This window comes from Phocoena phocoena, chromosome 2 (genome assembly GCF_963924675.1).
Source record: "Phocoena phocoena chromosome 2, mPhoPho1.1, whole genome shotgun sequence".
Classification (NCBI taxonomy): Eukaryota; Metazoa; Chordata; class Mammalia; order Artiodactyla; family Phocoenidae; genus Phocoena; species Phocoena phocoena.
In genome coordinates this window covers 106,829,208-106,856,280 of record NC_089220.1, presented here as the reverse complement: position 1 = coordinate 106,856,280, position 27,073 = coordinate 106,829,208, and the positions used below count along the sequence as shown (strand labels likewise).

At 46.4% G+C, this 27,073-nt stretch overlaps 1 protein-coding gene and 1 pseudogene across 1 annotated transcript in view; both read left to right on the top strand.

The window, feature by feature from the left end:
- The window catches only part of DAPK2 (death associated protein kinase 2), a 113,476-nt gene that overhangs the window by 21,040 nt on the left and 65,363 nt on the right, over positions 1 to 27,073 (top strand). The window lies entirely within an intron of this gene.
- LOC136118865 (heterogeneous nuclear ribonucleoprotein A1-like) lies at positions 2,043 to 2,969 on the top strand (annotated as a pseudogene).

Genomic DNA, 27,073 nt, shown 5'->3' with positions numbered 1-27,073 from the left:
TTTTTCTATGTAAACAAACACTGTTTTGAGTGCTTTCTGTTTGCCAGCCCTGTATTCTACAGTGACCAGGCCCGGCTTGGCCCAGAACTGGGCAGATCTGAGCACAGGGCACTCTGGTAAGTGGTTCCAGTGGTTCTGGTAAGGTAGCAGGAGCCAGGTATGGAGGAGGGACTAGGCCTTAGAATTTGGAAGGCAGGGGTGGGAGTGCCATTATATTAATAACAATAATTATCACTGATTAAACACCAACCATATGCCAGGAACCTTCCACATATTACTGATCCTTACAAAACTTTGTGTGATAGGCATTCGCTACCTTTTAGGGATGAGGAAAGCAGGGCTAGGAGAGTCACCTCCCAAAACTTCAGGGCCCATCAGCAGCAGGCTCTGGATTCAAACCCACATCTGCCTGACTGCAAAGCATTTGCTTTTCCCACCCTGCCAGGCTGCCTCTCAAGCAGTTTAGGGTTTTACAGGAGAGCACAGACACCTGCAAAGGGAGCCTGAGCCAGCAAGATGCATGCAGTCTCCATCCAGGACTGAGGGTCTTTGGAGGAAGACGCAGCCCCAAGCGTAAATCATCTGCGAGTAGCTACAGGTAGCATCCTTGTGTGCCAGCCCTGACCCCAGGACTGGGTCCATCTGCCCTCCTCGGCCCTGGGGCCACCCAGTGGGGCCATTGGGGCCACAAGAACCATGGGACAGGTGAGCCTTCTTTGAGGTTCCTTCTGGCTAGTCCAAACGGCCCTTCATCCTCATCATCCCTTGTGCGATGGGGGAGGTCATTTGTTGGGGGGGCAGTTGAAGTTTGGGGCTGCACAGTCAGGGCCTGTGGAGGAGGAGAAATTGGTCTGTAGGCCTACTTTGTACCTGGTTAAAACAACCAGTAAAAGAGTCTCATGGTGGTTTAGCTTTGTAGCTGGATCGCTAGAGCTAATTTCTGAGTCTGACCAATCGCCTCTTTCAGCCCAAAGATCCTGTTCTCACAGCCCTTGGGACTGGCCAGGAGCCTCACTTCCTCGCCCAGCTCCTCTGGAAATCTCTCTACTGTAACCTACCTGGAGAATGCTTCGTCTACCCCTTCACCCTGGAAGGCTTGCCTTCTGAGAATGAATGCCTCAGAGTTGAAGTTCATCAGTTAAAGTTGGTCTCCACTTATTTTGTTTTCTTAGGAGAAAGGATGTGAGTTTTGGGGGAGGGGCTGAATTGTGGTATGTGGTGTTTTTAAAAAACTATGTTTTCGGCCCAAGCAGCTGAGTTGATTGCAGCCCAGCAGCACCCGTTATGGAAATGGCTTATCTTGTGGTTCTCCAGAGTTGTGGCTAGAACATATTTGGCTTCCTGGCAAAACCATATAGGATTTTGAAATTTGATGGAGAAGCCTTCAAAGTTACCAAAATTGAAAGGAGTCGTGGCATCTGTATTCTCCTTCTGGCCCAGGGGTCTGGGTTTCTCTGAGGCTCACACCAATGTGAGTATCTGTTTTTTGACATAATAATGATAATCGTAATAATCACCTACATTTGTATAGAACTTTACAGTTTATGAAGAACATTCACATACATTATCTCATTCAATTCTTGTGGCTACATTTCTAGATAGGCAGGGACAATTAACCCTATTTTACAGAAGAGAAAATGAGGGCTCAGAGACGTTAAGTGACCTGGTCACACAGCTAGGAAGAGGCAGCATCAGAAGTTGAACCAAGGTTTTCTGACTCCAGACCAGGAAAGGCAGGGAGGTTTGCATCCAGTTTATGATGTGGACCTGCCATTGTGTTGGAATGCAGGCTCCCTGGGCACAGGGAGATGCAAGCAACCCAAGACTGTCCCGGGCCCAGCAGAGCCAGCCTCTGTAGAAGATGAGACGACCTTCAAGGTGCAACCTTCAAAGGCTCTTTCTGAGCCTTATGGTAAGTGGGTCTTGGCCCCCTGTAGACCAGCAGTGGGAGGACCCCATATTAAGAGCTCATAGAGCTTTTCTGCCCGTGGATGCCACCGAGTAAGCATCGTTGACGTCTCCCCGCCCCCTCCACTGCCGTCATGTCTAAGTCAGAGTCACCCAAAGAGCCCGAACAGCTGCGGAAGCTCTTCATTGGAGGTTTGAGCTTTGAAACAAGTGATGACAGTCTGAGGAGCCACTGTGAGCAGTGGAGAACGCTCACAGACTGTGTGGTAACGAGGGATCCAAGCACCTGGTGCTCCAGAGGCTTCGGGTTTGTCACATATGCCACTGTGGAGGAGGTGGATGCGGCCATGAATGCAAGGTCACACGAGGTGGATGGAAGAGTGGTGGAACCAAAGAGGGCCGTCTCAAGAGAAGATTCTCAAAGACCTGGTGCCCACTTAACTGTGAAAAAGATTTCTGTTGGTGGCGTTAGAGAAGACACTGAAGAACATCACCTAAGAGATTGTTTTGAACAGTATGGGAAAATTGAAGTGATTGAAATCATGACTGACTGAGGCAGTCGCAAAAAGAGAGGCTTTGCTTTTGTAACCTTTGATGACCATGGCTCTGTAGACAAGACTGTCATGCAGAAATACCACACTGTGAATGGCTACAACTGTGAAGTAAGGAAAGCCCTGTCTCAGCAAGAGATGGCTGGTGCCTCATCCAGCCAAAGAAGTCAAAGTGGTTCTGGAAACTTTGGTGGTGGTCATGGAGGAATCTTCAGTGGTCAAGGTGGCTTTGGTGGCAGCCGTGGTGCTGGGGGATATGGTGGCAGTGGGGATGGCTATAATGGATTTGGTAACGATGGAAGCACTTATGGAGGTGGTGGAAGCTACAGTGATTTTGGCAGTCACAACAATCAATCTTCAAATTTTGGACCCATGAAAGGAGGAAACTTTGGAGGCAGAAGTTCTGGCCCCTATGGTGGTGGAGGCCCATACTTTGCCAAACCCCGAAACCAAGGTGGCAATGGTGGTTCCAGCAGCAGCAGTAGCTATGGCAGTGGCAGAAGGTTTTGATTACTGCCAGGAAGGAGTGTGCTACTACAGGCTTATCAACTCTTAAAAAACAAAATTCCAGTTCAAGCTCATGGCTAAAGGGAGCATCCTTATGAGGACCTTTATCTGAGCCACTGTGTACTTCATTTTCACTGCCATGCAGTAGTCATTAGCTGCTATGCAGCTGGAATTAATCATTCAGTTTTGTGAATGGACTTTTTAAAAATAAAATGCATTTAACTTTGGGGAAAAAAAAAAAAGAGCTCATAGAGCCCTGGGGTTAGCTGCTTTTGAACTTCGGGGCGGTAATTCCCACCTGGGACATACTGTCCTTGTCCTGCATGGCATAGGCAGGAGAGAGGGTGTCCTTGGCAGGGCAGGGCCCCGTGGGTCAGCCAGGCTGTGGTCTCCTGCAAGACCGCAGCTGGCACAGGTCCCTGACCATGTGGTGCCCTCTCCTGCCGCCTCACCACCCTGCAGGGACCTGCTCTGCTCTTCTGCCCACATCACCTCATCCTTTCCTGCCCACCTCCTCTTAGGACGCTTCCTTTCTCCATGCCCCTTGCTTGTCTGGTAATTTCTCTCTCCTTCCTCAAAGGTGGCGCATCTTGTTCTTATTTAATGGTCTTGACTTTTCTGAGGGATCAGATCAGTTTTTTCAGTTAGACGTCAGCTCCCCCGTGGTACCTTGCCTGTGGTCCTTGGTAAATATTCAGTACCTATTGGTAAATACCATTGGCTACTCACCTGGCGTAGGAAAGTGTTTTGGGCTCCTGGCCTCGCCCAGGACCTGAAGTCTCCTTCAGAGACCTGAGAGCTGTTGGGACAATCACGCAGTGTTCAACCTGAAAGGGACCTTCGAGAGTATTTAATAATCCAACACGGGTTTTCCAGAAGAAGAAATGAAAACCCAGGAGGGAGTGATTTGTTCCTAAATTATCTGGTGGCTTTGAACAAGTCACTCACTTCCTGTGTTCTCATTTCTTCCTCTGGAAACCAGAGTGTTGGACTGTTAGATACTCTCAAAGCTCCCTTTTTAGATTGAACGTTGGATGATTGTCCCAACGGTCCTCAGGTCTCTGAAGGATGGTGTGTGATGCGGCAGGAAGTTTTTCCCCATGCCTGAGGGAGGGTCGGAGATACTCGCTCCTCCACCTCTGCCCGCGGCACTGCTGTCTCCTCAGGTAGTACTAGAACATCAGACTGCAGGATGGATCACACTTTTCTCTCTAAGCAGTCTTGGAGATAACCCCACTTCCCAAGGGTCAGGTGCTCTGGGATGCAGGAAGGCCATCTTGGAGCCCTTGGTTAGAGGAAAATGAAGTAAATGAACACTTGACCAGAGTCACTGCACCTCCAGGGAGGACTCAGGCAGCCAAGCCTCCGGCTCAGAACCCTGGCTGGAAGGTGTTTCTTTCTGGCAAAGCTTCCAGTCACACCCAAAGAAGGTTGGGATTTGTTAAGTGCAATGACTAATTAGTCCTGAGGCGGGAGATCTCTACCCACTCACGATGGTATCATGATTCATTCACGTGAGGTTGGGACACTTACAGGGACTGGACCTTTGTTTCCTGTGGCTTCCATGTCATGTGCAGGCAACTGTATTTTTCCAGAATGGATAATTTCTCAAACCTAGCTTGCTTTCCCAGTTGCCGCCAGGAAACTTATAACTCTGGTCACTCGACAGGGCCCCCCTTCCTGGGTCTGCAGTTGTTTTGGAAGGAATGCATTCTTATCTGGGCCTCAGTTCCTTTCCTAGCAATGCAAGTGCTGGGCTAGCTGCTATCTCAAGGCCTTCCAGCCCTCAGGTTCTTTACTTTTTCTTGCCCCTTTTCCCAGTGGACACTTCTGTTTTCTTAAGGGATATGCTTCCATAGAGCTGCTGCAAGTAAATCAGAGACATCTCAGCTGCTGGGAAGTCCTATGCCTGGTTTCACCTTTCTGCCCAATTACTAAGTCTTAAAGGCACCTAGTGTCCTTTAAGCTGCCAGTTTTCTGCCTTTCAAGATCACAGACTCAATGTCTAAAATCTCGGTAAGGAAGGACAAGGTCTCAGCCCTGAGGCAGAGTTAAGGCGGGCTCACTCCCCTCTGTATTCCCTCAGAATGAAGGGTAGGACCTGTCTCACTCGTCAGGACGTTTGCAGTGTCACTGTGGCTGCTTCCTGCACTCTGGCTGTGGAAGTGATTTGTCTCCTCAGTGATTTGGTTGCCACCTTGTGGATCGTCTGGGGGTAGGGGTGGCAGGGGCCTCAGGCCTTATAGGGTCTAAAAATGGTTTTGCTTCCGTGCTTTCTTTTTGTCTGTTTGCCATTATGATGACACCGGAGATATAATTTATATCCTGTTTTCCCCAATTACATTACATTGTAAACATTGCCCTCTCATTTTCTCGGGGAATATATTTATCGGCCAGGTGACATGATCAGGTTAACTTTAATAGTTGAAAAAGAAAACTAGTGGATAAAAAAAAAAAATCAAAGAGTGCACTGAAAAGTTTCCTCCCCCATCCTCCTGAATCTTTCTAGCCCCAGGCCTCAGAAGGGACCATTATTAAGTTTCCATATATCCTTCCAGAAACTGTCTGTGCGCACACAGCCATACATATGCATGTTCTGTATTTTTTTAAATGTAGATTGGATCAGCCTGTGCATGTAGATGGGATCAGAATGTTGTTCTGCCATTTGATTTTTTAACCCTGTGCTTTTTCCCAGATCCGTGTGTGTGTGTGTGTGTGTGAGATGTTCTTTTTAACAGCTGCATAGACCAACTATGGATGGACCATAATGAATTTAACCGGTGACATTGAGGTTGTTACTACAATGCGCATCCTTGTATATACATCTGCATACCTCATTTACTCACCTCCTATCTGCCAAGTATGGTTCTAGACACTGACGATTCTGCAGTAAAAAAGACAGACTCCAGTGCCACACTCATACCAGTATAATTGTTAGATAAATCCTGGAAAGTGGACTTGTTGGCCGATTGATTTATCACATTTATTGAATGCATGTAGAATATTTTGTCACATGCTTGATGAATGTTTGAATTTTTGGCTGCCTGAAACTTTCTCCTTTACACTTGCCCCTGACCACGGTATCCGTACCCTCTCCTCAGCCCCCCAGTGGTTAAAGGGCCATTTACTGAGGCTTCAGGAAGGTCACTACAGCAGTGCTGGGTGATGACAGTAACATGTGTTTGCTGACAATTTTCTTTCTTTTTTTTTTTTCTTAACTGACGTATAGTTGATTTATAGTACTATATTAGTTTCAGGTGTATAACATAGTGATTCAATATTTTTTAGATTATAATCAATTTAAAGTTATTATAAAATATTGGCTATATTCCATGTGCTGTACCATATATTCTTGTAGCTTATTTCTTTTATACATAGTAGTTTGTACCTCTTAATCCCCTATTCTTATTTTATCCCTTCTCCCTTCCCTCTCCTCAGTGGTGACCACTAGTTTGTCCCCTATGTCTGTGAGTCTCTTTCTGTTTTGTTATATTCACTTGTTTGTTTTATTTTTTAGATTCCATATATAAGTGATAGCATACAGTATTTGTCTTTCTCTATCTGACTTATTTCACTAAGCGTAATACCCTCCAAGTCCATCCGTGTTTTTGCAAACGGCAAAATTTCATTTTTTTTGTATTTTATTTTATTTTATTGAAGTATAGTTGATTTACAATGTTGTGTTAGTTTCTGGTGTACAGCAAAATGATTCAGTTATATATATGTGTGTGTGTGTATATATATATTCTTTTTCAAATTCTTTTCCATTATAGTTTATTACAGGATATTGAATATAGTTCCTTGTGCTATGCAGTAGAACCTTCTTGTTTATCTATTTTATATGTAGTAGTTTGTATATATGTTAATTCCAAACTCCTAATTTATCCCTCTCCACCTTCCCCTTTGGTAACCATAAATTTGTTTCCTATGTCTGTAAGTCTGCTTCTGTTTTGTAAATAAGTTCCTTTGTATCATTTTTTTAGATTCCACATGTAAGTGATGTCATATAATATTTGTATTTCTCTGTCTAACTTCAATTAATATGATAATCTCTAGGTCCATCCATGTTGCTGCAAATGGTATTATTTCATTCTGTTTTATGGCTGAGTAATATTCCATTGTATATATATACCACATCTTCTTTATCTGTTCATCTGTCGACGGACACATAGGTTGCTTCTATATATTGGCTATTATAAATAACGCTGCTATGAACTTTGGGGTGCATGTAACTTTTCGAATTAGTGTTTCTGTTTTCATTGTATATATACCTAGGAGTAGAATTGCTGGATCTGTAGTTCTGTTTTTAGTTTTTTGAGAACCCTCCATACTGTTCTCCATGGTGGCCGCACCAGTTTACATTCCCACCAACAGTATATGAGCATTCCCTTTTCCCCACACCCTCACCAACATTTGTTATTTATAGACTTTTTGATGCTAGTCATTCTGACAGGTGTGAGGTGATATCTCACTGTGGCTTTGATTTGCATTTCTTTGATGATTAGCAGTGTTGAGCATCTTTTCATGTACCTGTTGGCCAACTGAAAAATGTCTATTCAGGTGTTTTGGCCATTTTTAATAGGTGTATATATATATATATATATATATATAGAGAGAGAGAGAGAGAGAGAGAGAGAGAGAGAGAGAGAGAGAGAGAGAGAGTTGTATGAGCTTTTTATGTATTTTGGATATTAACTCCTTATCAGTCAAATCATTCGCAAGTATTTTCTCCCATTCCGTAGGCTGTCTTTTTGTTTTGCTGATGGTTTCCTTTGCTGTGAAAAAGGCTGGCACTTTTAAGTTCCTTGAGGTACGGCTTTGCCATGTGTCCTCACAATTGCGTGAGGAAGTCAGAGTGGCTGGTTTGCACTTTACAGAAGGAACTGGGGCACAGAGAGGTAAGATTGAGCTAAGGTTGATGAAGGGAGTCCTAGCTCCCCACAAAGCTGGCTGGTAGCAAGGCTGGGATGAGGACTCAGGAAGAGGGACTCTGCTTCCTGGGACTACTTCAAGGAGTGCTCAGAGTTCCTGCCATTTAAATGAAAGCATTTTACAAACAACCCAATCCAAAAATGGGCAGAAGACCTAAATAGACATTTCTCCAAGGAAGACATACAGATGACCAAGAGGCACATGAAGCATCACTAATTATTAGAGAAATGCAAATCAAGACTACAATGAGGTATCACCTCACACCAGTCAGAATATCCATCATCAAAAAATCTACAACAGTGAGAGGCCCGTTTACCGCAAAAAAAAAAAAAAAAAAATCTACAAACAACAAATGCTGGAGAGGGTGTGGAGAAAAGGGAACCCTCTTGCACTGTTGGTGGGGATGTGAATTGGTACAGCCACTACGGAGAACAGTATTGAGATGCTTTAAAAAACTAAAGATAGAATTACCATGTGACCCAGCAATCCCACTCCTGGGCATATACCCAGAGAAAACCATAATTCAAAGAGACACGTGCACCCCAATGTTCATTGCAGCACTGTTTACAATAGCCAGGACATGGAAGCAAGCTAAATGTCCATTGACAGATGAATGGATAAAGAAGATTTGGTACATATATACAATGGAATATTACTCAGCCATAAAAAGGAATGAAATTGGGTCATTTGTAGAGATGTGGATGGACCTAGAGATTGTCATACAACGTGAAGTAAGTCAGAAAGAGAAAAACAAGTATCATATATTAACGCATATATGTGGAATCTAGAAAAATGGTACAGATGAACCTGTTTGCAAGGCAGAAATTGAGACACAGATGTAGAGAACAAACGTATGGACACCAAGGGGGTAAAGCCGGGGGGTGGTGGGCTGAACTGGGAGATTGGGATTGACATATATACATATATGTATAAAATAGATAAATAATAAGAGCCTGCTGTATTAAAAAATAAAATTAAAAAAAATGTAAGAGTTTTAAAACTGAAAGATGAAGTTAGTTTTTTCTTTTCACTTCGTTCTAAAGGGCTTGCATTTCATGAATTCACTTAGAGCTGCTCTGTGCACTGCAGTAGCCAGTGGCCACGTGGGACTACTTAAGTTTAAAGTAATTAAAATTAAATAAAGTTACAATAGGTTGCTCAGTCATGGTAGCCACATTTCAAGTGCTCAGGATTCACATGTGGCGAGTGGCTACTGCACTGGACAGTGTCTACTGGATATTTCCATCATCCACAGCCCTGACTTCAAGTGTCCATGAGGCTGTAATGTTATTTTTCTCCTAAACTCATGTTTGTAGGTGGAATTTTTGAGATCATCTTCACTCTCTAACTTTACAGGTAGGGAAAAGGGGGTGTACAGATGGGAGGTGACGAGCTGCCCATGGTGGCATAGCTGAGGGTGCAAAGCTATAATTAGAACCAGACCTCCTCTTACGTTTCATAGTTGTTTTACAGTGTTGTGTTAGTTTCTACTGTACAGCGAAATGGAGTTCCCTGTGCTATACAGCAGGCTTTCATTAGCTATCTATTTTATACATATTAGAGACCTCCTGTAGGAGATTAGAATGATTAAAGTACAAACTGAAAATAAAGATGATTGAGAAGGCAGGCAAGCGGAGCCTTTGCCTGAAGGTGGCCTCTGTGGTTAGGAGTGATGCGAAACCACTGGTTTAAGACTGAGAGCCAAGTGGGGAACATCGTCATACTGAAAGGGTCAAGAATGCCTGTACCCCATGCCTCGTAGATTTTATCCTCCACTCAACCTCTGGCTCCTAAAAGCTGTAGTTAGGAAGATGAGCAGAGAGTACTAAGCAGTTAATAACTGTTGTTAGTATTAGTAGTAATACCGGTAATACTAATAACAACAGCAGTTGTCAACTGCTTAGTACCCTGCCATTTTTCCTAACTACAGTTTTTAATTTTGGTGGTGGTGGTGGTGGTGGTGGTGGTGGTGGTGGTGGTAGTAGTAGTAGTAGTAGTAGTAGTAGTAGTAGTAAACAGGAAGACAGGAGTTAAAAATTATGTCCATAGGGGCTTCCCTGGTGGTGCAGTGGTTGAGAGTCCGCCTGCCGTTGCAGGGGACGTGGGTTCGTGCCCCGGTCCGGGAAGATCCCACATGCCGTGGAGCGGCTGGGCCCGTGAGCCATGGCCGCTGAGCCTGCGCGTCGGAGCCTGTGCTCCGCAACGGGAGAGGCCACAGCAGTGGATATAAAAAAAAATTATATCCATAGGCAGTCCTTAAAGGTGGAGGGAACTTTCTGGTATACCAAGATAATTCTCTTGTGTGTTTATGCTAGTGATTCTCAAATGTTAGTAGATATTGGAATTCCCCTAGAGGGCTCGTTAAACCATAGATGTTGGACCCCATCCCCACCGTTTTGATTCAGGAAATCTGGGGTAGGGCCTGAGAATTTGCATTTCTAACAAGTTCCCGGATGATGCTTATGCTGCTGGTTTGGGGGGCATACTTTGAAAAGCATTGGTTTATACCTTTAGGTGCTAAAGAGAACTCAGCTTAAGTTTCAGTGGCACAGATTTACATTTCTAACCCCCTTTTACAGACCCTCCTACCTATGCCCCAACTGTGCCCCGCCTAGAACCAGCCTCTGTACCACTCGGAAAACAGTTGTCATTACTAACCATGTCTGTGCTTCAGATTTTCAGACCTAACCACCAGTAAGTCTTGAGCTTCTACAATGTGCCGGTTTTACAGTGGGTGTGGTGGGTCACACTGATGAAGTGTAAGATATTGCCCTGCCCTTAAGAAGATTAGTCTAGTTTAGGGGTGGGAAAAACACAAACACAGGAAAGAAAAGGGTACAAAGAGATAATTGTCTTTTTGTGTACTCATCTTCGTAAGCTGAGACGCATTCAGAGGCGAGGATCCCTGGGGGTTGGCATGGTCAGGGAAGCTTCCAAGAGGAGTTAGAACTTGAACTTAAGCAGAGGTAGGATTTGACTAGGCAGAAGGTATCTCAGGATAGGCAAACGGGCAAACAGGAGAAGCCCCGAGGTGGGAATGTGTGTGTTGGGTTGTCCCTGCTGGGAAGCCAGAGTACAAGGGCCCTGGGACCTGGCCAAGGTGCATAGCCTTGACGGGAGGGGAAGACAGGTCTTGAGTAGAAGAGAATGTGATGGCATAAGTGTTTCAGGAAGATGGACTCAGGGATGTGTGGGGTGGACTGGGAATGTAGATGGAGGACTGTGGGCACGAATGCTGAGCAGGAGGTTGTGCTAAGTGTATTCATCTGTAAAAGTCTAGCTCTAGAGGGGGATGGGTATGAAGAGAGTCTAGTCAATTTCGTTCAGAAAATATGTACTGCAGCCCTACAGGGGGTCCAGCATTGTATTAGGTACCTGGGGGTACAAGGATGGGTGATTACAGGCTCTGCTGGAGGATCACAGTTCAGTGAGGAAGAGGAATATACAAAGAGAGAATTTCAGTAAAATGTGCTGAATACTATGATGTCCAGGACACAAAGAACATTTCTTTTTTCTTTCTTTGAATTTTATTTTATTTATTTTTATACAGCAGATTCTTTTTTTTTTTTTTTGCGGTACGCAGGCCTCTCACTGCTGTGGCCTCTCCTGTTGCAGAGCACAGGCGTCGGATGCACAGGCTCAGCGGCCATGGCTCACGGGCCCAGCCGCTCTGCAGCATGTGGGATCTTCCCGGACCGGGGCACGAACCCGTGTCCCCTGCATCGGCAGGCGGACTCTCAACCACTGCGCCACCAGGGAAGCCCAGCAGATTCTTTTTTTCAAATTTTTCTTAATGTTTCATTTTATTTTACTTATTTATTTATTTTTGGCTGTGTTGGGTTTTCGTTGCTGCGTGCGAGCTTTCTTCTAGTTGCAGTGAGCAGGGGCTACTCTTTGTTGCAGTGCACGGACTTCTTATTGTGGTGGCTTCTCTTGTTGTGGAGCTTGGGCTCTAGGTGTGCAGGCTTCCGTAGTTGTGGCACTTGGGCTCAGTAGTTGTGGCTTGCGGGCTCTAGAGCACAGGCTCAGTAGTTGTGGCTCATGGGCTTAGTTGCTCCGTGGCATGTGGGATCTTCCCGGACCAGGGCTCGAACCCGTGTCCCCTGCATTGGCAGGCAGATTCTTAACCACTGTGCCACCAGGGAAGCCCCAGCAGGTTCTCGTTAGTTATCTATTTTATACATATTAGTGTATATATGTCAATTCCAATCTCCCAATTCATCCCAGCACCACCACCCCTCACTGCTTTCCCCCCTTGGTGTCCATACGTTTGAAGAACATTTCTAAGGAAAGATCAGGAGTGATAATAAATTCTGGCCGACTTTCCCGTGCTCATTTTGACAAAGAGGAGGTCTTACGTTTGTAGACTAAGAAGAGGTTCCTGCCCTTTTCTCGCCGTTGACTGTCATGTTCTTGGTGACCCTGTAGCCCAGTGATGTGTGGTAGAAACTGCTGACCGCCCCCCCTCCCAGTTCACCCCTGATTGGGTAATTACAGTTGTTGATGAAAAAGTAATCCGTGGATATAAGAAAGAAATGGAAAATTTTATTTGAGCCAGATTGAGGATTATAACCTGGGAAGAGCATCTCAGAAAGCTCTAAGAACTCTTGCACCCATTAGAAATCAAAACACAGTTACATGAGTTTTTTGAGACAGAGAGCTGTACATCAATGACGTATTATTGACAGTTCACACAATCCAGGTCTAAGTGTCAGTGTGGCCCCTTATAAGATCAAGAAGGAATGTTATCTTTTAAGGAGTTGTCTTGTTGCTGGGAGAATGTTCCTCTCTATGGTTGGGCAGGTATTCCTGTTGATGGGGGAGGTTTGGTCAATGCATAATGCAGATACACACTGCACACTAGAGGGGATGGGGGGGGCCAAAGGGCAGAGAAAATTTTTTATGCTTAAATTTTTCTTGTCTTTCCATAAAATATGAATTTTATTTCACACAGTGTTCTTCTGTGCTGGTTGGGGGTGTCCATTCGAGTGTTCATTTTCTCTCTCTCTTTTCTACTGTTAAACAACACGGGAAGTTTTGAGAGGGAGGTTTTCACTTAACTATTTATCATCCTAGCACATTTTTGCCTCTGTGTTCTCTACTATTTTTTGGCCACACAAGTGTGTTTAAACAAAATGAAAACTGTAATCAAACTGTACGCATACCATCTGCGCATGTTCCCGTATCATTATTTTATAAACATGTCCCAGCTGCTTCTCCTGTTTATCATCTTAATGTTTGTGTCATCTTCCATTGCGACTGGAACAGCTAATTACCACCCAGTTCCTTAGTGGAAGATTTTTAGCTTGTTTCCAGATTTTCCTTGTCTATGGAGCTGTGCTCTCTCTTTTGAAGTCTCTCCATTAGCTACATTCCCAAAGAACCCTGCACTTGGACTCGGAATAATCTGATTTTAAGTTCCAGAGCTGTGGCTAGTTAGCTGTGTGGCTTCAACTCTCTGAGGCTCAACTTTCTGCTCTGTGATAATACTGACTGTGCAGGGTGTTGAGATATGACTCGGGGCCCATAAAGGACCTTTCATAAAGGACCTGCACATTTAGGCACAGTTGATATGACTCAGTAGAAGCACGTGAGTGGGTGTTTTTATGGTTCTCTTTTTATCTCTCTACGTAGAGATATAATTCACTGACCATGCAATTCATCCATTTATAGTGTACAATTCAGTGGCTTTCACTCTATTCCCAGAGTCGTGCATCACCACCACCATCAATCTGAGAATATTTCATCACCGCCAAGGAGAAACCCTGTGCGCACTAACAGTCATTCCCCGTTTCCTCCAACCCCCCCACCCCCCAACCCTAGGTAACCACTAGTCTGCGAATTTTGTCTCTATGGGTTTGCCTATTCTGGTCATTTTATATAAATGGAATTATATTTATGTGGTGTTTTACGACTGGCTTCTTTCATTTAGCATAATGTTTTCAAGGCTCTGTGTTGTAACATGTATCTACTTCATTCCTTTGAGTCACCAAATAATATTCCATTGTATGGATATAGCACTTTTTATTTATCCATGTATCAGTTGATGGACATTTAGGTTGTGTGGTTCTTTAAACATTTTTAAAATTAATTAATTAATTAATTTATTTATTTTTGGCGGCGTTGGGTCTCGTTGCTGGGTGCGGGCTTTCTCTAGTTGCGGCGAGCGGGGGATACTCTTCGTTGCGGTGCGCGGGCTTCTCATTGCGGTGCCTTCTCTTGTTGCGGAGTGTGGGCTCTAGGTGTGTGGGCTTCAGTAGTTGTGGCACGCGGGCTCAGTAGTCGTGGCTCACGGGCTCAGTAGTTGTGGTGCACCGGCTCTAGAGCACAGGCTCAGTAGTTGTGGCTTGCGGACTGTAGAGTGCAGGCTCAGTAGTTGTGGCACACGCACTTAGTTGCTCTGTGGCATGTGGGATCTTCCCAGAGCAGGGATCGAACCCGTGTCCCCTGCATTGGCAGGTGGATTCTTAACCACTGCGCCATCAGGGAAATCCCTTACGTTGTGTGGTTCTTGATATGCAGTGCTAACTGACATCTATCAAACACTGTTGCATGCCCCAAGTTGTTTGATGTGCCAATATATAGGACTCTTGGTCCCTTTTTCGTCATAACAGTCAAACCACAGAAATTACGTAACTGCTGGGAGAACTGTCGGAGAGCTGCCCCCCTGAGTTATGAAGGAGCCCCGTGCTGAGTAAGCCCACACGCTTTAGGAAGTTACCTTTGCCTTCCTTCCTGATGCTCACTTTCTCCAGGGCTGGGAGATCAGAGGAGGCAGCCCATTCAGGAGGCACAGAAGGCTTCCTGGAGGAGGGGCCTTCAAGGATGGAAAGCCTGGCTGAAGTAGGAGTAGATGGACATCTTGGGCAGGTGTGAGCAGGGGATAGATTGCCGTGATAGGAGAGTGGAGGGAAGATTTAGGGGCCCTGGGAACTGAGGGTGCCAGATTACAGGCTGAGGGGATCTTATACAGAAAGGGTTGTGTGGTGACGAACATGGTGAAGTGAGGTTGGGCCCGCTACTGTCTTGTAACTTTCCCCACTCTCTGTAGCTGGTGGAGGTTTTTCTGAGTGAGGTTCAAGCCTCCCTGCATATTCAGTGGCTTTCTGGAGCTGGGCTACCTGTGGGCAGGAGGGAAGAAGAGTCGCCACTTCCTTCTTGGCTCCCTGCGAGATTGATGTAATCTGGACTTGGCTCTCTCCTCTCCCAGCTGCCATGTAGGCGCCAAGGCTAAGCTGTTTGAAACATGAGGTGGGGTGGAGGGGAGGGGAGAGAGAACAGGGATGCCTGTCAGGAAACCTGTCTGGCCCTGGCTCTGTCACTGCCCGGGAGAGTAGAGGGCTCAGGCAGGTCCATCCCCTTGTCTGGACCTCGCCTTCCCCATCTGTAAAGTGAGGGTGATGGTGAGAAGTTCCCTTTATTTCCACAGTTCCATGAGCTTTGCCGACTTTTACTGTGTGCTGGAGATCTCAGACAACTTTCTGTGGTTGGTTCTGTCCTGCTATGGGGGGCTTGTGGCTTCTCTTGAGGGTCCTGATACAGGTGCTGGAACTGTGCATCTTTAGTTGGGGGTGGGGAGACAGGGGCTGACAGATATTGTAAAGTCCAGGATATAATAGGAGGAGAGATTATTTTGGTGTCTCCTGCTGCCTGACCAGTCAGCCTGGAGGGCTGTGTCCTCCGATGGCAAGGGCTGATTCTCTGACTCTGGCCTATTTTTTGGTAAACAGGCAAAAGCTACGTGTGTCAGATTCAAGTGGGGACAGACCTTGGTGGCAGGTGCCACTGTGGCAGCAGAGGGGTCAGGGCTGGCCTGGGGAAGCTGGGGGACCGGTGTGCTGGGGTGGGACCACTCGGTGCAGGTTGGTAATGAAGCCCTCGTGGGCATGATGGGGTGCCAGGAGACGGCACGAGCAGAGAAATGCTGGGCAGGCTGGTTCTGCCCGTGTGGCTGAGATTTACGTGTGTTGGGTCTTGTTCTACTCCTGCACCCAGTGCTTGTGTTCATTTCCCTCTTTTGTGGATTAGATGGTTTCTTATTTTATTCCCCTCCCTCCCCCAACTTGGCCATCTGTCTCCCAGTGTTTTCTGTTGGTCTCGAGCATGAGAGACTCTGGGCACATTGGTCCACGCCGGTTCCCATCTTGGGAGGGCACACGGCTGTCCTCCCACCTTCTGGGTTGTCTCCATCTTCTCCAGCACCTACACGTCTTCCCTGCGCTGCATTTGTATTCCTGGGCCGGCAGCTGGGGTTTAGGTCAAGGGAGGATAATGTTTCTGTTCTTGTTTCCAGTATCTCTGGTGACTATATTTAATAACCCCATGATCAAAACATATGGCCTCATGCACTGTAGCCTGAGAACAGAGCAAAATGTTTGCCATTGCTGCTAAAATCTAGGCAGGATGATTTGCTATGAACTGGCTGGATACCTGCCTTGTTCAGAGCCTCCTGGCTTCTCTAGCACCATAGGTAGGAAGATCCCTCAGGGGTGGGTATTGGACTTAGAAGATGTGTCTGTCCCATGAAAGGCAAGATCTTGCATCCTTAAGTGCAGGCTTTGGACCAGAGCAGGACAGCAGGTAGACCAGCTGAGCTCTCTGGGCTCAGTTTCCCAGCCTGGAGGGCGGGCTCTGCTAGTCTCTCTCCTTACTCACCTAAGTGCTAGAGGATTAGGTAAAAGTGTTTTGAAGAGCTCATCTAAAAGGAGCTATGGGAGGAGATGGAATTAATTGTTTCAAATGAAGAAGGAAAGAGAAGTCGTCACTGATTTGGGCCCTGAAGCCAGGAATGTGAGGCCGAATAACAACCTGTGGCTGCTGGGAGGGTGGGAGGGAGGGTGCGGCTCTCAGAGTCACGGGATCCTTGGCTCAGGTCCCTGGCTGACTCAGGAGGCGGTTCTGCACGTGCTCAGTGCACTTGCGTGTGGGTCCCAGAGCCTGTGAGAAAGCCCACTGCCAAACCAGGCAGCAGAGACCCCCCCACCCCATGCACATACAGCAGTAACAGCTTGGAAAGTCTTGTTTCCCACTAAGGAGATCAAAATCCTCAACACTCTACTGGTCTAAACAAAGCTGTCCCATCCAGGCAAAGGTATCAGCATGAGGCAAGTCGTGTTTGATGATGATAATTAAAAAAACAAAAAGAACCCCCTATTGAATTAACGAATCTAGGCATTGATCATTGGAAGCTGCTAATATCACCAAGAGAGAGGCAGCCAGGGTGCATGTACCGCCTGATGGAAGCACCACCTGTGGAGTTTTGCCAGAAACTCAAACTTGAATCTGATTAAGCCTCTCCATCCAACTACAGATTTACAGGATATACAGGGCTCAACAGAACGTGTTAAACAGCACTATGGGGGTGCAGTCAGCAAACTCCACTCTGTGGGAAACTCTAGGTCAAAAGATCTATTATTTTCAACAAATGAATTGTGAGAAAAAGAGAGAGAGAGGGAGAGAAGGAGAGGAACCTATAGATTAAAACAGACTTAAGAAACATTGTCAATCAATTGCAATGTATGGGCCTTATTTGGATTTTGATTTGGAGAAACAAACTGTAAACAACCTTTATGACACAATAGGGGAAATATTAGCACCAACTAGATGATGATATTAAGGGATTATTTTTACTTTTTTAAAGCACAATAAATACTATGGCTATAGTTTTTTAAAAAGAGTCCTTGTCTTTTATATTTTTAAATTCAACTTAATTAATTTATTTTTTTTAATTTATTTTTGGCTGCATTGGGTCTTTGTTGCTGCACGCAGGCTTTCTCTAGTTGTGGGGAGTGGGAGCTACTCTTCGTTGTGGTGCATGCGCTTCTCATTGTGGTGCCTTCTCTTGTTGCGGAGCACGGACTCTAGGCGCATGGGCTTCAGTAGTTGTGCCTTGTGGGCTCCAGAGCACAGGCTCGCTCAGTAGTTGTGGCGCACGGGCTTAGTTGCTCCATGGCACGTGGGATCTTCCTGGACCAGGGCTCGAACCGTGTCCCCTGCGTTGGCAGGCGGATTCTTAACCACTGCGTCACCAGGGAAGCCCTTTAATTTTTTTAAAATTTATTTTTGATTGCGTTGGATCTTCGTTGCTGCACACGGGCTTTCTCTAGTTGTGGCCAGCAGGGGCTACTCTTCGTTGTGGTGCGTGGGCTTCTCATTGCGGTGGCTTCTCTTGTTGCGGAGCACGGACTCTAGGTGCACGGGCTTCAGTAGTTGTGGCACGTGGGCTCAGTAGTTGTGGGTCGTGGGCTCTAGAGCGCAGGCTCGGTAGTTGTGGCTCATGGGCTTAGTTGCTCCGTGGCACGTGGGATCTTCCCAGAGCAGGGATTGAACCCATGTCCCGTGCATTGGCAGGTGGATTTTTAACCACTGCGCCAGCAGGGAAGTCCCAGGAATGACACTTTAGAGATATGACGTGGGAAGGGGCAAAGGTCCCCTCAACTCTTACTAAGTAGCTGCCTCCTATGTATATGTGTGAGACCGATGGAGCTCATACATAGTCCCTGTGTTTGTGTGGCCTTTTGCAGTTTACAAAGTGTGTTCACTTTCATCGTCACCTTTGGGCCTCACAGTAGCCTCACATAGGCAGGGATTACCCTCATTTAACAGAGAGGAAGCTGAGGCTGGGAGAGTTTATGACTTATCCAAACATGACAGCTATTTTGAGGGAGCTGGTACTGATCCCAGGTCATCTGACTCCTGAGATCACACATCCTGGCAGTAGATGAGTGACTCCAGGGGCCCAGAATGGGGCCCCTGCCTGTGCAGGCCTATCTTAAAAGTCAACAACCACCTGTGACTGAGGGAGAAAGGAGCATCCAGGGGTCAGCTGATGACCTTTCTTTGGATGGAACAAATAGTAAGTAGAAACTTGGGTTGATTTCTCTCTCATGGCCAAACTCTGGTGATGTTCAAGGATGGGTCAAACTTGACCCTGCTTGACTTTATAAGTAAACAAGATCCTGACTTTCTATCTCATCATCTCTCCCCAGGCCCCTGAATCAGTTTCCCACCAGTTTCACTCCACTCTTGATGAGGCGGTCAAGGTTAAGAGTAAAACTCTGGAGCCAGTCCCCTTGGGTTCAAATTTCAGCTTTGCCCCTTTCTGCTTGTGTGATTGGAAAATTGCTTCTCCTCTCTGTGTTCCAGTAGCCTCCTCTGTAAACAGGAGGCAGTAATAATACCTCCCTTATAGGGTTGGTAAGAGTACTGAGCACATTAATGCATCTTAGAATTGTGCCTAGAATATAGAAAGAAATTATTATTATTATTTTTTTAAAAAATAGTGAAAAGTCTTAAAAAACTAAGAATAGAGTTACCATATGGTCCTGCAATCCCACTCCTGGGCATATATCTGGAGAAAACTCTAATTTGAAAAGATACATGCACCCAAGTGTTCATAGCAGCGCTATTTACAACAGCCAAGACATGCAAGCAACCTAAATGTCCATCGACAGATGAATGGATAAAGAAGATGTGGTAGATGTATATACAGTGGAATATTACTCAGCCATCAAAAAGAACGAAATAATGCCATTTGTAGCAACATGGATGGACCTAGAGATTATCATACTAAGTAAGCCAGACAGAGAAAGACGAATACCATATGATATCACTTCTATGTGGAATCTAAAAAATGATACAAATGAACTTATTTACAAAACAGAAATAGACTCACAGACATAGAAAACAAACTTATGGTTACCAAAGGGGATAGCGGAAGGGTGGGTTATAAATTAATAGTTTGGGATTCATATATATACACACTACTATATATAAAATAGGTAGAAAATTCCCTGGTGGTCCAGTGGTAAAGAATCCGCCTTACAATGCAGGGGATGCGGGTTCGATCCCTGGTCAGGGAACTAAGATCCCACATGCCCCAGGGCAACTAAGCCCGTGCGCCACAACTACTGAGCTCACGCGCCTCAACTAGAGCCTGCGTGCCACAAACCTACAGAGCCCACGCACCCTGGAGCCTGCGTGCCACAACTAGAGAAGAGAAAACCCACACGCCACAACTAGCGAGAAGCCTGCACACCACAACGAAGAGCCCACACGCCGCAACAAAAGATCCCGCATGCCTCAACGAAGATCCTACGTGCCGCAGCTAAGACCCGACACAGCCAAAAATAAAGTAAATAAATAATATAATCAATTTTTTTAAAAACCCAAAAAACATGCTTTATAAAGAAATAAAAAATAAAATAGGTAAACAACAAGGACCTACTGTATAGCACAGGGAACTATACTCAATATCTTATAAAAGCCTATAATGGAAAAGAATCTGAAAAAGAGTATATATGTATATATATGTATAACAGAATCACTTTGCTGTACACTTGAAACTAACACAGCATTGTAAATTAATTATACTTTGATTAAAAAAATAGTGAAAAGTCTTTGTAAGTAGACCAAGATTAGACTACAAAATAATGAGTGATTTGTTGTTGTTCTTTTTAAATAACTTGGAGAATCTTCCAAGGATCCTGTCAGTTCTGGAAAGAGCTCTGAAACTCCTTCCTGGGAATTGCCTTCTGTGCCAGACTGCGAACCATGTGAGACAATCAGACAGATTGTGGTCTCACTCTATGAAACTTCGGTTAGCTCTAATCCTCTGTTGAATGGAATTGTGTATGTGTGTATGCGTGACCTTTTCAGTAGGCAGATTAAACGAAAACAAGATGACATCAGGAATCTAGTTTGTATTTTAGATGTAGAACCCCAATTTCTCATACCCACAGCAGTTTCCAGGCCTCTCCAGTGAGAGAGAAGATGTGTACTGATAAATCTGCCAGTTGGTCATCTATCAGTTCATTCATTCAAAAACATTTGTTGACAATTATGTGCAAATTACTGTGGTAGATGCTCTGGAAGACACAGTGATAAATAAGAGAACTTTAAGGCCTTTAAAGATCGTTAATCTTCAAAAACATATTTGATCAAAGCACACATACAGGATATTGTTCACTTTTAGGGGAGGTAAAGCTGATTCATGTTTCTGACAAGAAGGCCCAAATCAAAAAGGAATTTTTGATGAACTCTGTTATTAAACTTTTAAAAAATCAGATTATCCTTTTCTCCAAACACCGTGGTTAATCCATGTCGAGCTGCAACATGTCCCCCAGATGTGGACCCTAAGTGCCACGTTGGAGGCTGTTTGTGCCACTCTCTCCGAGGCCCCTGAGCTTGGCTTCTCCCCTGTAACAGGAGGTCAGTAATACCTGTCCCCAAGGGCCTCCCAGGGATTTGGTGAGTATGAAATAAGAGAACTCACATAAAACCACTTTATAAGTCATAATGCTACTTCAAGAGTAACTTATTATTCACGGAAGGAGTCGTTCAACATATTTTTATTCATTTGGGTCTGCTCATTATACTGCCTTTTTCAAGGTATGAAAACAGTCCCATAGGTCCAGACTTCCAGCAAGAAGGACCAAGACCAAAGAGGATTTGGAGGGAATTTGGGGGTACCCAGGATTCCATTAAGTAGTGGTTTGCTGTAATATTTTCTTAAATAGCACTTCTCAAACTAATATGTACATGAATCACCAGGGAGTCATGTTCACAGGTAGATTCTGAATCAGTAGTGCTGGGGTGGGATCTGAGTTTCTGCTTTTCTGCCAAACTCCCAGATGAAATCAATGCTGCTGGTCCAAGCCCCACACTTGGAGGGGCAATGTTCTCGGGGGTACAAGGTCCAGTGATGAAGAGAAGAGAGGAGGTGCAGCCCTGGGCCCCAGGAGGGAGATTTCCAGGAAGGCTATGTTGGGAGCTGTGGTGCAAGTCAGTGCCCCCACTTCCTTCCCATCCCCACCTGGAAGAGGCTATCATTTTCCTGGGCTGTGCATTTGCTCTGAATTTTGGAAACGTGCAGGGAGGAAGAGGAAGGAAGGAGATTGCCTCATCATGTATAGTAACTGTCTTTTCTCGGTGGCAAGCTGCATTTCGCTGTGATCTAGAGACAGCAGAGTGAGCCAGTTCCCACCTCCAGCGTCTGATGGGACAGTACAGCAGAATCCAGTGCAGACCAGAACTTTTTTTTTGCCAGTAGTGGAGGTGGTTGAAGAGTGTTGACTTAAGTGTTTCGAAGAAGGGAAAGACCGAGGAGTAAGCAGTCAGAGGGTGCTCCCACCTCCTTTTTTGCCAGCTTGCCAGTGCTGGGTGCTCTCCTGCTGCCCTCTAGCACCCCAAAGACCTCCCCTGCAGGGCCCGTCTTGTTCTTCATCTAAGTACCTCAGTTCTCCTCACCCCAACATTATCTCTTCTTCTATTACATCAAAATTTTCTTTTTCCCCCCAGCACAGATTTTTGTTGGTTTGTTTTGGCTATGCTGGGTCTTCATTGCAGTGTGCAGGCTTTAGTTGCAACGTGTGGGCTGTCTAGTTGTGGCACACGGACTTAGTTGCCCTGTGGCGTGTGGGATCTTAGTTCCCCAATAAGGGATCGAACCCACCTCCCCGGCACTGGAACGCGGATTCTTAACCACTGGACCACCAGGGAAATCCCCCCACCACCCAGGCATAGTTGAATTCTATTCTGCCACTTGGTAGGAAAGCAATCTAATCCAACTAATTCCTATTAAGGTATACATGACTGCTAATCCAACTATCTATAAGTTTTTTGAGTTTTTGTGAGCTGTGACACACATGGATTTCTCCCCACTTCTCCCTCTCCAGGCGGACAGAGTCTAAGCCCTAGGGAGACCTGAGGCTTTGTAGAGGTCTCTTTTGCTGTAGGTGGTGATACCTCAGGAATCTGGGTGTGGGAAGAGCTATGGGGACAAAATCTAGGTGTACCTGGTATAGGTGTGTCCGTTCAGGGGGAAAGCTTCCCTCTGCCTCCACAGCAGGCTGCCAGTAAAAGCGGGAGGCTGTGACATAAGGGGAAGTTTGTAGTGGTGTGGTTTTCACATCGAGGCCTGTGTTGCAGACTTAGGGGCTGTCACGCATGTCTGTGTGTGTATATAGTAATCAAGCCGTGCTTTGCATTGTTCCCCTTTGATCTGTTTTGAACTTTAAACTTCTGTGTAAGATTTATTTGAAAAACAGTGTGATCTTAACATGAGAAAGGCTTAAAAACGATTGCCTCCGGTGAGCAGAGCTGGGGCAGGAGAGGAATGGGGCAGGGGGCTCTTGATTCCACTCTGTGGCCTTCTGTGCAATTTCATTTTTATTTATCCATGTTTGTGTGTAGTCCTTTGCTGAAGATTTTAAAAACTAAATAATGAAGGCTTCCCTGGTGGTGCGGTGGTTAAGAATCCACCTGCCAGTGCAGGGGACACGGGTTCAAGCCCTGGTCCGGGAAGATCCCACATGCCGCGGAGCAACTAAGCCAGTGGGCCATAAGTACTGAGCCTGCGCTCTACAGCCCATGTGCCACAACTACTGAGCCTGAGTGCCACAACTACTGAAGCCCATGTGCCTAGAGCCTGTGCTCCGCAACAGGAGAAGCCACCGCAATGAGAAGCCCGCGCACCACAACGGAGAGTAGCCCCCGCTCGCCGCAACTAGAGAAAGCCCGCACGCAGCAACGAGGACCCAACGCAGCCAAAAATAAAATTTATTTATTTATTTATTTATAAAAATAAATAAATAAATAATGAAAAGAAAAAGAGTTTTACTGCTAGAAAAAGTTTGGAACTCCTTGCCATAGTAGAAAGACACAGAATAGCTGTCGAGAGACCTGGGGTCTCTGGCTGCTGTGCTGTAAGCTGCTCTGTGACCCCGGGCAAGCTCTGCATGTTTTCTCAACTGTGAAAAGGGTCCTTCCTCTCCCCTGCAGTTTGACCCTACCGTTCTGTGAGAAACAGCTGGTGGCAACTGTGGGGCAGGACTGTCCCTCCCAGTTCCCACTGTGTCCTAGAAAAGCTTAGGACTGACACCCAGCCTGTGGATCATCATAACTCCCAGCCCCAGCTTGGTCAGATAATTTCTGGACTCGAGGGGAAGGGGAACTGTGACCAAATTACTCTGTGTCTTACTCACCTCTGGGATCCAAGGGAAAATTCCTTACAGAACAGAGCGTGACTGGACAGGTTTCCAGCAGAGTGGATCGGCAGCGCGCCCGAGCTGAGTTTAGTCTGTGTCAAAGTGCCTACTGTGTACTCTGTGAGAGCTTGGGCGTCCTACGGGTAAAGAGAGGTTCCACAAAGCAGCTCTGCCTTCAAAGAGCACGGGAGACAAGATATACCGAATGTTTAGTTTAGAAAAGAGGTTTCTGGGGGTGCCTTCTGCAAATACTTGCTGGCTCTTGTGTGAATGAGGAACTGCATCTTCTTCGTCTTTGTGTTCCCAGTGCCTACACGCAAGACTCCTGTATTCAGCTCATACTTACTGAGCGCTTCTAGGTGCCAAAAGCACAGCAGTGGGCAAGACGGAGCCATCCCTGCCTTTCAGGTGTTTACAGCCCCGGGGCGCTAAGGGTGGAGAGGGTGGAGCGTGGCATTCAGGCACGTAGACAGAATACATTGGGCAGTAAGAGCTGTGATGGACGCCGAGTCGTGCACACAGAGGACACCTGTTATGGTCAAAGCAACCTCAGCTGCTCGCGGCTGGGCTTCCTCACACTTCCACTGGGTCCACTCCAGCGGTGGCCCACCCAGAAGAGACCCAGGGACCCAGGCAGAGAGCTCGGCATATGTGGGGACCCTTCTCTGTGTGTATATGAGCCTTGCCATCCAGAGCCAGCCTCTGGCAGGAGACCCTGCAGTGTCCCTGCCCTGGAGGGAACAGTGGGGTGACGGGAGGGCCGAGGGACACAGTCCATCCCCTGGCTGTCCTGGGCACTGATTTGTTGCGACACTCAGCTCTGGAGGGAATGCCGGGACCTGCCAGCTCTCGAGATGACGCAGGAATGTTCCTGTCTGGCCAGTCTGGGCCCCGGGTGGCCCCTGTTTTGTTGAGGGAGGAGGTGATTTCTGGGATATTGAAGGGCAAGAAGGGGCAGCCTGCGGCCAGGGTGACAACATCTGTTTTGAATCGTGGTATGCACCGTCTGATTTATTCCTCCTCCACCTTTCAAAAACCATTCACTGAGCACCAAGGATATCCTGGGCTTTTGTGCTGTGTTCTCACATTTCTCTAATTAAAATTTCTCAACAGTCCTGCAAGTTAAGTGTATTATTTTCATTTTACAGGTGAGGAAACTGAAGCCCGGGGAGCTAAAACTAAAATCATATTTATCAGTGCAGTTAATGTGTATCACAACCTATGAGGTCGTTGTCATCCCCAGAGGCACAGAAAAGTTAAGAAACTCACCCAAGTTTCCAGAGCCTGCTAGTAACAGAACTGGGTTGGTGTTATCCTGGCGTCTTTCCCAGATTCGAGCCCCCTGCACCTTCGGAGCTCTGCTGGTTAACCTCTGCCCCTCTGTGACTCCAGCATGGGCCATGTGGGCGAGGTCAAGGTCACCCTGAGGCAGCTGGTGAGGGAGGCCTGGCAGGTGGGCTTCTAGAGGGAAACGGCCATGTTAGAGGCCGGGCTCTATTCTAGACAGCAGTTTGGGTAGACAGAGGAAAAACAGATCATGTTGGATGTGACGCATACCTTCCCAACGTCCTGACAGTTAGGCTTGAAAGAAACATGTCAGGCAGCATCAAATCCTGTAATGACTTAGAGCAGAGTTAGAGGAGCCTGGAAGGAGTGGCAGCCCCGAGGGCTCCTGGTAGCTGTTAATTGGGGCTGGTGATGACAGCGGAGATGGCACGGCTGCGACTCGGAGTCGCTTGCCCAACAGAGGCTCTGGCTTCTGCTGGGGAGACAGGGCTGGGTGGGAGGAGATTTTGAACAGAAATCTGCTTCTAAGAGGACTTGGACCTGTTCTCTCTACCTTGCCCCACCCTCTAGGGTTGTGGGCATAGGGAGGATGGATGTGGATCTAAAAGTCAGATCCCTTTGAGGGTGGGGATGAGGGAATGGGCCTCCTGTGAGCATGGGGCCCGAGGGGGATGGGAGTGGCACCATTTTATTCCTATGGGAACTGCCTTCTGCTCTGCAGTCGATCAACTTGTCCATTGGGATGGACTGTAAATGGCTATGCGGGTGGTCCTGCCTTGGCCCTTTAACTGTTTGGGGCCTCCATTAGCCATCTGTGAAATGGACCGAGTTCTGCCTTTGCAGGCATGCTCTGCAACTCCCTGTCTTTCTCCATGCCACAGTGATGGCAACACAGAACAACTTACAGGTATTTCCTCCTGCCCATGTATGGTAAGAACTTGAGGCAACGTACAGCCTGAGGCACACAGAATTTGAAAATAAAGGTGGAAGATCAAAAGACACTTGACTTCCAAAAGATTATGATTTATCAATTCTGTGGTAAGGCCTGAGTACCTGCATTTTTACCAAGCTCCCCTGCTGATTCTGTTACACCCTCAAATTTGAGAGCCACTGGTGCGAAGGAAGGAGGAAGGAAATACACCCAAGATCTGGGCCACTATCACTATTGTCACTGACCACCAAGACGACAGAAGGGAAATAAGATTACATCATTTTCATTATCTGAAATGAACAAGGGTATCAGTTTTTCAGGGTAGACAGACATCTTCATGGTACTAATTTCTGAAAGAAAGCCATTTCCTGCTGCAGCCTGTTTCAAAGGACACTAAACAACATCCTGGATAATTTGGGGGCAGGGGAGATGCTTTGCATCCCTAAAGGGGGTCTGTTGTGCTGGTCACCCCAGCAGCTGTGGCCCACCTTGGGGACACCAGGCCCACTCTGTAGCAGGACCTGCTCACCCTCTGATGCCATCCTTTTCTGCAGTCAACCAGTAGGAGGGGCATCGCCAGGAGCAAGAGTGGGCTAACTCTGAGGAAAGAGCCAGGCGTGGGGAATGAGAGGTTGCCTGTGTGGTGAGTTTGAAGGTATCTCTTGGACTGAGTGCCTAGGTGACCAACAAGGTCACAAGGCATAAGACACTTCCCTTCAGTGTGCCCCGAAGTCACAGCTTAGTGACAGGCAGAAGGAGAGAGAGGTAAGAAGAAAACTGGTTAACACCATCGGATGCTACAGAAGACCTAAAGCTCCTTTGTGGACAAAACAATTAGGGCAAATATTTGCAACATACACGGCAAAGGGTTCGTGTCACAAATATGTAAAGAGCTTTTACAAACAATAAGAAAAAGGCAAACATCCCAGTGGAAAAATAAGCCAGGCATATATAAGGCAGTTCAGATTACC